General features: G+C 37.2%; 1 long non-coding RNA gene across 1 annotated transcript; it reads right to left on the bottom strand.

Moving 5' to 3' along the window:
- Nucleotides 1-4,250: 4,250 nt before the first annotated feature.
- On the bottom strand, nucleotides 4,251-12,942 carry LOC136071120 (uncharacterized). Its single transcript, XR_010632434.1, has 2 exons — nucleotides 12,834-12,942; nucleotides 4,251-4,672 (listed from the first exon to the last, which is right to left on the bottom strand). It is a non-coding gene; the product is annotated as an uncharacterized LOC136071120 (long non-coding RNA).
- Nucleotides 12,943-13,821: the final 879 nt, after the last annotated feature.

The raw sequence follows: 13,821 nt of genomic DNA, 5'->3' as shown, positions 1-13,821 counted from the left end.
TGTATCATTTTACTCAAAGTATCGATCTTCAGTGTATTGATTCGTAGAAATAAACCAAACCATGCAAAATAAACTGCCCCGATGTGGATTTTGCGTGGTTTTTAGCTGATCAACCGACATGAAGCAGATAAGAATCGCACTGGACAATATGGGTTTATTGACAACCCTGATTAAGAACATGGACTTTCCCAAGCGGGATTATCTCAGACTCGCCATGTGGCAGAATTTGGTTGACTTGGCCATTGACTAAACCAACCGGTGCTTTGAAAAAGGTTGAAGTAGAAATTGATCATTGCGATCTTCATACCATGCTAGATGGATTGCTATCATTGATTGGGAATGGCCTTGGCATTGTCCCATTATATGTCTTGACGACGAGGGCTGACAGACCCTTGAACCAGGTGAATTAGGCTTCAATAATGAGGTTCAAGATATTTTAAATTGACAAACAAGACACATTAAAAGTTCACCCTCTAAGCCTAATCTACCTAGTGCACCTAAGCCCTCCAAGCCTCTTGCTCCAACAGGGTTATGCCGAACCTTGTCTTCTCTAGCTTATCGGATTCCGCAATAAGCCCATTGTATCAACAAAATGAATTGGTCGTCTCTGAACTGCTTCCCAAGCACCAAAACACCTCTTCACTGATATGGGTATGATGAGATAAGGATTTGGCAAATGTACCTTTTAAGGGTATGTCAATGGAGAGGGTCAGAATAGAGGAATTTGGAGAATCAAATGATGAAGATTATGGATGAGTCAATCTTGTTTTTCTCTAGGGTTTTTCTCTCAAAATTCTCTCTAGAAGCTTTCTACATTTCGTGGGTATAAGGGTATGAGGAATGTGAAAAGTTAGTTTTCAACTGTTGTGAGTTAACTACCTGGCCAGACTGTAAGTTTTGTCCTATAATGCTCCAGCTGTCGTGACCCTTCAGCTTCCCTGCATGCTTCACACATGTGCCACCTTTGGCGATTTGCCAGTCGCGAGGCTTTTCTTAAGTGCACACATCTTGAGTTTTCTTCACACTCTCTCACATACTACCCTTACATAAATCCCTACCTAAATACAAGGTATCTAATTGCTAAATTACAAGCAAATTTGGCATGGAATAAAGCCAGCACATGATTGAATAAATTCAACTTTACACACACAAAGATAAACTCCCCAAGTGTCGGTTTTGTGCGGTTTCAGTTTGTGCGAAAAATCCCCAAACAAACCCATTTGCTACTGAATTGTCCGTGAGATTGAGGTTAGAGTTGAAAGTACTCTTAGGGACCTGAGAGAGTGCCTGAAAGAGGATATTAGGGAGAGGGATTGCTACAAGGCAATCCTTGATGCTACTATAGAGGACTTCAATAAGATGGGGAGGACATACAAGGCTAAGCTTGCCACGCTTCAGCAACGGAGGCTGAGTGCACTCAATTGAGATCTCGAGTTAAGCATGGAGAGTGAGCTGGCTGATCTTACTCAGAGATTCACTATCTTGGGCTAGGTGAGAGGTAAGGAGAAGGCCACGAAAGTGGCTAGTCAGGCCAAGGCAAGTAGCAGGGCTGATGATTTAGCCATGAGTCTATTATAGGCTAGGTCCTACATTTACTCTACTTTGAGTCTTGAGTATGGGTCAATTGATGAGCCTAGTGCGCCTTAGTTGGCATTTTGCCATCTCCAAACTGAGGTAGTTGAGAAGGAGGCATTGAGATCTGCTACTGCTAAGATTAGCACATTGTATGTTCTGCTTGACACAGAGAGGTGAGGTTGCACCTTGAAGTCCAGTATGGAGAGGGAGCTGGTTCGCCTTTGACATTCATATGGCAAACTTAGCAAGATTTCTAGAGATATGGGCTTTGATGCTATAGGGTTGCTTTGTACCATTCCTCGAATGATTCGATTCTTCGCACTAGCTTTGGGGTGCTATGCAGGGCGATGGCAGACCGTTTGGGCCATGCTCGACTTGCTAAAGTCTTTTCTGTTTCTCTTCATTCTTGCATATGAGCTATGTAGTTAGTATTCCACCATGTATGAAAATTTCCATTATAAATTGTTAGGCAATTGCGTACGACCCTCCCCTTTTATGTTTTTAAAGCATAGTTTGGTTTGTAAGGCATGCTTAAAAATAGAAAGAAGGTGGAAACAACGATGTTTTTGCATATAATGATTATAAGGAGATATTTATGTTTACAAGATTTGTGTTTGTATGCATAATGATGAATGCATGAAAGGATTAGAAAGGCAAAAAATAGACATTTTAATGAATATGTGTGCAAAAGCTTTGAAAATGCAAGATCATACAAATAAAATGGTAAATATAAGTCTATGTATATCAATATCTTAGGTTCCAAAGGATACATCCTGTTCTAGATGGATCTTTTCCATTGGGGTACATTTTCCATTGACGTGCTCCATAAAATCTTTGAACAAAACCATAGCGGGCCATGCGTGTTGCAAATGTAGTGTAACCTAGGAGGATAAATACTTTCTGATGGAAATAAAGATAAATGCAGCGGAAAATAAGTTTTAAACGGATCTACTTCATTCGATATTGATAACACGTACTAAGTAAATTTCAGAATTTGAGAACAAGAGATCGTACCTTGAAGCGGTGAATCTCAAAACAAAGATTGAAGCACTTGAGACTACTTTTAATCTTCACTCCAATTCCACTGACGCCTAAGATGTGTGGTCTCTCAATTGGTAACAAAGGGATGACTAGTGAGTGACAAAAACTCACATGCACACCATTTCACAATGATGTTTCTTGCATATGAAAATCTGAACGTTTTTCCCTTTGTATTTAACCAATTTATCTAATTGGGCTGGCCTTCTGGGCCTTCCCAATTGGGCTTAAGTGTATGGCTTGGAGTGGGACCAAAAGGGACCAATAAGACACTAGCTCCAATGGGCCTTGGGCTTTTCTGTCAACTCTTGACAAGTCCAAAGTTACCATTAACTATATTTAATACCACTATATAAATATAGTTGCACTCTAGGTCTTATCTATAAATTATATCCCAAGACTTTATTATACATGCAACCCTTTCATAAAATATTCGTAGTAGTACAAAGTCATTAATGTAGACTGCCACTTTGTAAACTATTACATCTTGATCTTTGAGTACCCGGTTTAATCCTTTAAGTTATTCATCATATATTTATGAAAACTGATTTCATAAATATATTCTTTAGTAACTACTTACTAAAGTGGTTAGCCTAACTCTCTGAATAACAAACCCATTAAACTTATCTCAAGGGGAATATTTTATATCTCCGTTAAGAGACTATGAATTCCATCTTGAGAATATATGTTCCATCAACACTAAATGTGGCTGCCCAATATACTGAGGTTTTGACCGTTACTTTAGATCTCACTCCTGATATATCAAAGTAACCTACACCTTATGATCAGGTCCATTATTCTCTCAGGATTAAGAGTTCATGCAAATGTAAGTCGTGAGATTTATTATTCATTTAACAGTCTTTAGGAGAATAATAAATCTCACAGCGGTCCAGTTCAATATGTCTTAACTCTTAAAACATATCAACACATCAACTAGAAGTCTCCACTTCCATGATCAAGACAAATCATCGTAGTTGATATGTTATAGTTTTCGCAGATGAAATGCCCAATTTCATCACCGACTACGAACTATAATTCTGAGTTTACAAAGAACTTGTGATTTATATCTTTTGTGAATCTTCACATAAATCACATATTATGCATCTCATGGACTATGTGATAATGTCCGAATATTCATGTTATTTGGATGAGGCATGTTAGAAGATTCAGCCATTATTGAATGATGCATTAGTCTTGGCTAATTCTTTTGTGGGTTGTTGACTTGTTTTTGTTGGATAAGTAGGTATATTTTGTATTTAAATATATATATATATATATATCTCTCCTATTTTTTTAAGTGTGCATCCTTTCCAAGTGCTATCATATATGATTGGGAAAAAGATGTATTTCTTTTGCTTCTTCAATGAAATATTCACATTTATCAAAAAGACAAAAGACACAGTTGTTAGGTTAGGTGTGTTTGTAATATAATTAATATATGTATTTCTCCAAATTTTAAATCTTCACTTGAGTGAGTTTTAAAGTCAATTTTACTCATCCTCATGAATAATGTCAAAAGCATTTCCATGTGTATTTCTTCGAAGAACTGTGGACTAAAAAATAAATCATATAACTTGAACTTTTTCAGAACTCTTGTTGATGATGCATAATTAGAATTCGCACAAAAGTCCGTCATATAAGCCAACAGACAAACATTAGTCAACTTTTTATTTTGGATACATTTACAATAGACTAGTATGGAGTGCATAATACATAAGAGTATAATTTAGAGACATTACAAACCCCCCCAACCATATATGATATTATCGCATAATTAAAACCCACTTTATTCTTAATTAATACTGCCTTCCACGATAATAAGCAACCTAATGCTTGATTATTGTTGAACCGTGGTGCTTCATTTATTAAGGGGTTGGAGGTGCGCAACGTCTATATGGGGCACGACTACATCCAGATGGCGGCTTCGTATGGGGTGGACTTGGCGGTGGCGGAGGTGGTGGCTTCAAAGGTGGAGATGGTGGCTTCAAGGGTGGAGATTGAGGTGGCAGCAGCGGCGACGAGATACATCTTCTATAAGGAATTCCCCTACCACACTTACCTGAGATATGAAATAAAGTTATCAGAATATGAGCTGGCGGCTTCGAGCTACATGATCTACGAGAATATGGATCACACTTTTCTGAGATATGAGATAAATTTGTCAGAATATAACCAAGTTAAGAAATTAACGAGAAAACATACATGGAAGAGAGCAATTAGAGCAAAAGTTCCATATATGGAAAATCTCAAACAGTGAAATTACTTGACAAGTAATTTGCTAATTTGTACATGCTTAGAAACTTAAAATTTATCAGAAAAATACTAGCTTTTGGAATTGAATATATGTTTATCTTTTAGGCCATAGAAAACAAGAAAACTCATTTAATTTCAATATCGGTATCTTAAAAATCATTTAAATTTGCTCAGTCTTTAACAACAATTTGAAATTAACATGTTTATATTCAAAATATTTTTCAACATATATAAATGAGAAAATGCTACTACGTAAAAGTGTTACGAACCAGCTTGTTGAAGTGGATTTGGACAACTATATTTTATATAGTTGGCTAATCCTTTGACAAAACGCACTTTACATGTATTTGGGTAGATCTAAGTTGTGTTTAATACTTGAAGAAACATGTTGTTCAAGTCTAGTATTAAAGTCATGAAGATTGGATCAAGAAACAAGTGAAGAAAAGGTGTTCAATAAAGCTGGACAGATATCTCGACACTTGCGGATAGATAGCTCGATAGCTTCTCGATAGCTCCTCGACACCTGGCTATCTGTCGAGATCTTCAGCTGATGCTTATCGCAATCTTGATAGCTTCTCGATAGCTGGTCGATCGATCGAGAAAGTTTCTGTCTCCTCGACACCTTCTCGACACCTCCTCGATAGCTGCTATATGTCAAGATTCATTAAATCTCGACACCTCTCGATCGATCGAGGTTACGAGAAATCAGAATTTCAGCTTTTTGATTTTTGGGCCAGGCTTATGTATTTGAGTAGGGTTTCTTTTCTCACAACCCTAGACTTATATAAGGCTTATTTTAAAGGTCGTCACATAAGAGAATATAAGGAGAACATATGCAAAAGGTGACCGATACCTTATTCTCTCTAAAAGAAGCTACTGCGTCTTTGCGCCTTAGGGTTTTGTAACCAAGTGCTTCTTGATCTTCATTGTTGATGAAGTGAAGAACTTTGCAGCCAACATTCTTCTTCCTTAAGTTCGTGAGTGAGTCACATTTTGAGATTCGTGCAAAAGAGTTAGTCACATATTGGGATCTGTGCAACAAAAAGGGTGGCGTTCATATATTGAAGAGTTCAGAGGTTCTGAAGCGGCAGAAGGTTTCTGCTGTGAGTTCATCTATGGGGATTGTAGAGTCTAGGGACAAAGGTTTTGTACTAGATCTGAAACTTCTCTTTACTATAGTGAATTGCTTTTCGGGAAGGTTTCCCCTTAGGTTTTTTACTGTGAAACTGGTTGGTTTCATTGGTTTTCCTGGGTCATCATATTTTGTCTTATTTATTTTTTCCGCTGTATGATTTTGACATGATATTGATGTTTGTTTGTTATTAACAAGGTTTATTCATAATTAATCTAATTAACAACTTGGGTTTAAAACTTGTTAATTCTATCAATTGAGGTCTATATTTCCCAACAAGTGGTATTAGAGCAGGCACACTCTGATTAGGGTTTAATCTTTGTTGTGTTGATCCATTGACCCCTGTTTGTCATGGATAGAGGACAATCCTTAATTATACCTCCTTTATTTGATGGCACTAACTATGCATACTGGAAAGTTCGTATGAAAGTGTTCTTGCAGGCTCTAGGTGAACAGGTATGGCAAGCTATTGAAGTTGGCTGGATTAAGCCGAAGGAAGCACCTGTGGATTGGGATGATGCAACAATTGTAGCTGCAAATTTCAACAGTAGGGTTTTGAATGCTTTGTTCTGTGGGATTACCAATGAGGAATTCAAGAAAATATCATCCACGGAAGTTGCCAAGGAAGTATGGATCATTCTTGAGACCACCTATGAAGGTACCAAGGCAGTAAAGACTGTGAAGGTTCAACAACTCACTTGTAGTTTTGAAAAAATAAGGATGGAGGAGGACGAGACATTTGATGAGTTCTATGCCAAACTCAAGGATATTGTGAATTTTGCCTTCAACCTTGGAGAATGTATTGCAGAATCCAAAATTGTTAGAAAAATTCTTAGGTTTTTACCTGAAAGATTCCATGCCAAGATCACTGCCATTGAAGAAGTCAAGGACATTGATCAAATTCCTTTGACTGAGCTTGTAGGGAACCTTCAAACCTATGAGATGGGATTAGGCTTAATGGAAAAAGGTGGAAAGAGCAAAAACTTGGCTCTTAAGGGTATAGAGGAAGAGACTGAGGACTCTGAAGATGAAGATCAAAGTGAAGATGAGGATGAGGATCTAACCTTCATAACTGATGAGATTATCAAGCTTCTTCAGTTTAGGAAAAAGGATGAGGGCAGACCTCCTAGGAAACCTAAATCCTCTAGGAAGGGCAAGAATGAAAAACCCCTTATTCAATGCCATGAGTGTAAAGGTTTTGGTCATATAAGGATAGAGTGTCCAAACTACCTCATGAAGAAAAAGACCGAGAAGCCAAAAGAGAAAGGGTTGGTTGCTACCTTGAGTGATACTGAGGATGACTCTTCTGATGAGTTTGTGGATGAATGTCGTCAAGTTATGGCCTTTGCTACCACAACCGATAAGGTGATTGTGGAGAGTGCTAGTGACAGTGAGGATTCTTCTGATGATGAAGTACCTAAGAAGATGACCCTTCAGGAAGCCTCTGATAAGACTGGCTTAAGATATGCTGTTTCCTCTAGCCCCTCCTCATCCACAGCTTCTGGATCAAGGACTATCTTTGTGCCACAGTCTAAGAAAGGTAATAGAGGTATGAAATCCAAAACTGATCTGGCTAATTCTAAATCCTTTGTTAAGCCTTGTGTTTGTCATCATTGTGGTGTTGCTGGACACATTCGTCCTAATTGCTTTAAGTTGTATCCTCATAAGCAATTGTCCAAATGGTCACAGGTTTCCTCTCACGCACCTACACCTTTGTTCAGAGAGTTATTAAAAGTCTTGAGCTTTTTAACTCAATTTCAAGAGAATTCTAATTCTTCTATGTCCTTTAGTAGACATACTAGGACATGTGCCTTTTCATCTTCACGGCCAAAGACTCGTGCTGTGTGGGTGAGAAAGGAGCCTAAGATTTAATTGTCTTTTCTGTTTGTCATCTGCTTTGATTCTTTCTATATAAAGTAAGACTTTCTTTGCTTGACTTCTTATCTGCTTTTGAAATCATGCTTTCATGCATCTGCATATTTCTATCATGTTTTCATGCATATGCATCTTTCTTTCATGCATACATGTTGTTTATCTGTTTTTGTTTGGTTGTTTAGTTTTTATTTGGTTTTGTTTTTAAAATAAAAATAAAAAGGAAAAATCAGAAAAATACAAAAATAGTGTGTGTTTTGTGTACTTTGGTACTTGTGAACCTTGGATGGCCAATAAAACAAAGTTTTCTAAACTTTGTATCTCCTGTAACTTAGATGAGCATCTCTATGCACAACTAAGCAAGTGAGTTTTGTGGCTCTTGTTTGTGATGAGTAAGATTAGGTTATCTCTTAAAATTCAACACTCATATCACTCTTTTTGACGGGTAGGACTAGAAAATCCTAAGAGAAAGACATAAATAACCATCTCACCACTGTTACCCGCCAATCATAATATGACACCTGTATGCTTCGGCATAGCAAAAGTGCAGTGTCAAAGATATTCGTATGCTTCGGCATAGCAAAAGTGTGATGTCAAATGCTTAACATCTTGGGTATTTCTTTTCTCTCTTTTATATGCCCATGTATGATATGCTAAAATAAAAGAAAATAAAAAGCAAAATGATCAAAAATGCTTTAAATATGGTTGCAAGCATGTATTCTAGGAGATGTGGGAGTTATAGGATGTACCTCGAAAGTGATAGTCCCCATCAAACAGTTATGATTGTGTGTGAGTTAAAGTTATTTTCTCATATCTCAGATCGTCATAACATGTATACACATATGCGATCTTGCGATGTTTTTCACACACAACACGCAATATTCTTTGCTACTCTTGATACATGTGCAGGTACAATGTGATTTGGCCATCACAAGTGCTTACATGTGCTAATGTATGCTCACTAAATTATCTTGACTTGTTTTTGAAATCTAAAATTGGTTAGACTTGTTTAGTGTGTGTGTGTATGTTTTGGGATTTATGTGCTTAACATTTTTTTTTTTCACATGTTTTGCATCCTTCTAATATCTTGTCATCTATAGCATCTTGTTTCATTGCATTCATGCATTTATATGGATTTCTTTGTACCCCCTTGATCATCCTTGATCATCTTTATGTTTCTCGGGTTAAGCTTTCTAGCTTCTTGTACCCTTTGTCAATCATGACAAAAAGGGGGAGAGAAATTGTGACTTTTGTGGTTTCTGTTTCAGATTCTATAAGTTAGGGGGAGAAATACATTCCTTTGTAAGGGGGAGATATGTTTCATCTTGTTAGGGGGAGTACTTACTTCCTTACTTTTGTTCCTTGGGTCTTGTGACCATGTTTACATACATTGTGTTTATCTTCTTTATATGCTGATGTATGTTTCTTTCACCTACCTTACATGTGTTGTTTCTTTTCTTTCTTCATACACATGTTTCTTATACTTGTATGCAATCTATTATTTCTGTTAAACACTAAGATGCCTTGATGAGTTTTGTTTAAAGTGTTTCAGAAATACAGGTTGTCAAAGTCTACTTGCCATAAATTCTCTTCTTGCAAAGTTTTTCAAGAGTTCGTGTTAGGATAGATTTTATTGTATTCAACAAGTGAGTATGAGTTGACTGATTTATAACTTCTCTCATATGTTCATTTGTTTGTTGTGGTTTTGTCACGGATTACCAAAGGGGGAGATTGTTAAGGACATATTTTATGTAGTTGGCTAATCCTTTAACAAAACGCACTTTACTTGTATTTGGGTAGATCTAAGTTGTGTTTAATACTTGAAGAAACATGTTGTTCAAGTCTAGTATTAAAGCCATGAAGATTGGACCAAGAAACAAGTGAAGAAAAGGTGTTCAATAAAGCTGGACAGATATCTCGACACTTGCGGATAGATAGCTTGATAGCTTCTCGATAGCTCCTCGACACCTGGCTATCTATCGAGATCTTCAACTGATGCTTATCGCAATCTCGATAGCTTCTCGATAGCTGGTCGATCGATCGAGAAAGTTTCTGTCTCCTCGACAACTCCTCGATAGCTGCTATCTGTCAAGATTCATTAAACCTCGACACCTCCTCAACACCTCTCGATCGATCGAGGTTACGGGAAATCAGAATTTCAGCTTTTTTGATTTTTGGGCCAGGCTTATGTATTTGAGTAGGGTTTCTTTTCTCACAACCCTAGACTTATATAAGGCTTATTTTAAAGGCCGTCACATAAGAGAATACAAGGAGAACATATGCAAAAGGCGATCGATACCTTATTCTCTCTAAAAGAAGCTACTGCGTCTTTGTGCCTTAAGGTTTTGTAACCAAGTGCTTCTTTATTTTCATTGTTGATGAAGTGAAGAACTTTGCAGCCAACATTCTTCTTCCTTAAGTTGGTGAGTGAGTCACGTTTTGAGATTCGTGCGAAAGAGTTAGTCACATATTGGGATCTGTGCAATAAAAAGGGTGGCGTTCATATATTGAAGAGTTCAGAGGTTCTGAAGCGGCAGAAGGTTTCTGCTGTGAGTTCATCTATGGGGATTGTAGAGTCTAGGGACAAAGGTTTTGTACTAGATCTAAAACTTCTCTTTACTAGAGTGAATTGCTTTTCGGGAAGGTTTCCCCCCAGGTTTTTTACTGTGAAACTGGTTGGTTTCATTGGTTTTCCTGGGTCATCATATCTTGTCTTATTTATTTTTGTCGCTGCATGATTTTGACATGATATTGATGTTTGTTTGTTATTAACAAGGTTTATTCATAATTAATCTAATTAACAACTTAGGTTTAAAACTTGTTAATTCTATCAACTGGGGTCTATATTTCCCAACACTTTGGATGAGTGTTATTTGCTGCACAAGATTGGTTCTAGCTTATTGAAGTTATCTGATTGTTTAGGATTTGTTTAGGAGTTATTGATGGTTATCTTATTTATGTTTATAGGGTTGCTTTTCAAATAATGACTCTGTTTTGGGTGTGTCCAACAGAGATAGGAGTTGGAAATAGGATAGGACTTGATGTTATTTTATCCTTATCACTAGGAATGCATTGTATGCTTAGTTGAAGGCTATTTATAGTCTACATTTATTAATAAGAAGTAATCTGAATATTCCAGTAAAACAATCAAGCTTTTGCTTGTTAAGGAGGTCCCGGTTATCCCTCGAAGCATAACCAGAAATTTATCCTTCTTCTTTTCCGTTAAATTCCAGAATTTCCCCAATCCAACAATAGCCCCACACGGGAAAGGAGGTGCCATACGCGGCCAAGGCGGGGGTCGTATCAAATTGGTATTAGAGCAGGTTATGGCTGAGGATCGTGTGGACAAATTGGAAGGTGAGGTTAACAACCTGACTTCCATGATTTCGGAACAACAGAAGATGATGAAGGAGATACAGGGAATGCTTGCTGCGATGCATACTCGTTTTGGTAACCTTTCGAGTAATCATAGCAGTGAGAATTCTCACAAGCGTGGTGAGGGGGAAAGGTCTTCAGGTAGGTTCATCTCTGGACCATCCAGCTCACAGTGCTGTCATTCCAAGGGTGACAAAACTAGATTTCCCACGCTTTAACGGAAATGAAGATCCAACTAGTTGGATCTGTCGTGCAGAGCAATTTTTTGAATTCCAAAATATTGTTGAGGAAGAAAAAATTTCATTGGCTGCCTACCATTTGGAGGGGGAAGCACAATTATGGTATCAAATACTAAAGGAAGAAGAGAGAGTGATCACTTGGCCTCTCCTCAAAGAAGGCTTGTACACACGTTATGGCCCAACAGAGTTTGATGACTTCTTTGGTGATCTAACGAAGCTTAAGCAAATGGGATCTGTGAGAGAGTATCAAAGCTAATTTGAAAGATTGCTTAGCAGAGTAGGAAAATTACCACCGGCACAACAAGTGGGTTGCTTCATCAATGGCCTTAAAGAACATCTACGAATTGATGTTCAAGCCCTCAAGCCAGCTTCCTTATATGCTGCAGTGGGCTTAGCTCACCTCTATGAAGCCAAGTCCCAGTTTCAGCATCAACTTCCATCTGAAGAAAATGAAGAGCCATTGCCTCCATCTCTTAGCAAAGTGAGTCCTACTACTAAGACTATCAAGAAACTTACACCTACTGAACTCAAAGAGAGGCGAGACAAGGGCTTGTGCTTTAATTGTGATGAGAAATTTGCACCAGGTCATCAATGTAAGAAGCTATTTTTTATTGAGGTGGGTTGGCCGGATGAGCTTGAAGAATGGTCCCTTGAGGACAAGGGATGATTTTAAGGGGAAGGGAGTGTTACGAACCAGCTTGTTGAAGTGGATTTGAACAGCAGTTCAGATCAGATTATGCAGCACAGTTGTTACTATCTCTTGGCTGCTTTGGATGAGTGTTATCTGCTGCACAAGATTGGTTCTAGCTTATTGAAGTTATCTGATTGTTTAGGATTTGTTTAGGAGTTATTAATGGTTATCTTATTTATGTTTATAGGGTTGCTTTTCAAATAATGACTCTATTTTGGGTGTGTCCAACAGAGATAGGAGTTGGAAATATGATAGGACTTGATGTTATTTTATCCTTATCACTAGGAATGCATTGTATGCTTAGTTGAAGGCTATTTATAGTCTACGTTTATTAATACGAAGTAATCTGAATATTCCAGTAAAACAATCAAGCTTTTGCTTGTTAAGGAGGTCCCGGTTATCCCTCGAAGCATAACCAGAAATTTATCCTTCTTCTTTTCCATTAAATTCCAGTCTTTCCCAACAATTTGACATTAGCCTGCTTATATTCAAAATATTTTTCATACGTGTCTAAGTGCGGGGGTGGTACTACGTAAAAGCTTACTCAATAAACCTAATCAAAAGTTTATTTTAATAAGTACGCAATAAAATAAAATAAAATACAACTATGAACTATCTAGCTTCTAGAAAATTCAAAATAGTGCTCTCGCGAGGTAACCTTCAGCTGCATTTGAAGAAGGAATGAAAAATATGGAAGCGAAGAGAAGGCAGACAATGAGAATGGCCTTCATTTTGAGACTTGGTGGCTCTAAGCTTCTCTACCCTTATCTTATTTATAGGCCATACATCCATGTAAAGTGTGCAAAATGGCCCCTTAAACTCACTGGAACAAGACAAAAATGAAGGAAGGTGATATGAACTCAAGACATCTCCATTAGAAATATCATTAAGTGACAGTTGAACTACAAACTTTTGACAATTAAGATATAATTGAAAGAAAGACTCTTAAAAATAAAGTTAGCTAAAAATTTGATTAGGATAAAGTTTCCCTAAGAGAATACATTCAAACCGGTCTTGGTGTAAAACCCCATCTCAATTTCCAGCAGTGCTTTAATGAAGACCTCATTTTGTTGATTTTTTTAATAAAAAAATAATTTCAGTTTTAGTGCACAATAATATTTTTAACAAAATAAACACCCACATCCTCATAACTCTGCTAATTGCGAACCTCATTAAGCTAGCAAGCAACAGCTAATGGTTTATTTATTCATTGGGTACTATCTAAAATCTTAATAATTAAATGGTTTATGCTTGTCACTTTTATCTTATTGCACTTTGAAAAGTCTATCTCGGATACACGGAGAAAACTAACATGCGGATTGGTCTATTTGTAGTTGACCCCGAGTCTTCACTAAGTTCAAAAACTTTTCAAAACCCCCTTTTCTGTCTACTTAACAATAACCACTTATTATGCCCAAAATTTTGTAGCTAAACCAGCACTTCTTGGTATTTTTAACAATAACTACTAATTATGCCGAGGATTTTGAAGCTAAACTAGCACTTCATAAAATTTTCAACAAAAATGTTTAGGATACCAATTCTCCCTCCCCTTTGTAACCACCATATTCGTCTAAAAAAAACAAAACAAAACAAAACAAAACTATAAATGACTAATAAAATCTCCCCCCAGTCGAATTCAAGCAGAC

The sequence above is a fragment of the Quercus suber genome, unplaced genomic scaffold (genome assembly GCF_002906115.3).
Source record: "Quercus suber isolate HL8 unplaced genomic scaffold, Cork oak 2.0 scaffold_287, whole genome shotgun sequence".
NCBI classification, from domain to species: domain Eukaryota; kingdom Viridiplantae; phylum Streptophyta; class Magnoliopsida; order Fagales; family Fagaceae; genus Quercus; species Quercus suber.
The sequence above is the reverse complement of the archived record's forward strand: the minus strand, read 5'-3'. Positions and strand labels throughout refer to the sequence as shown.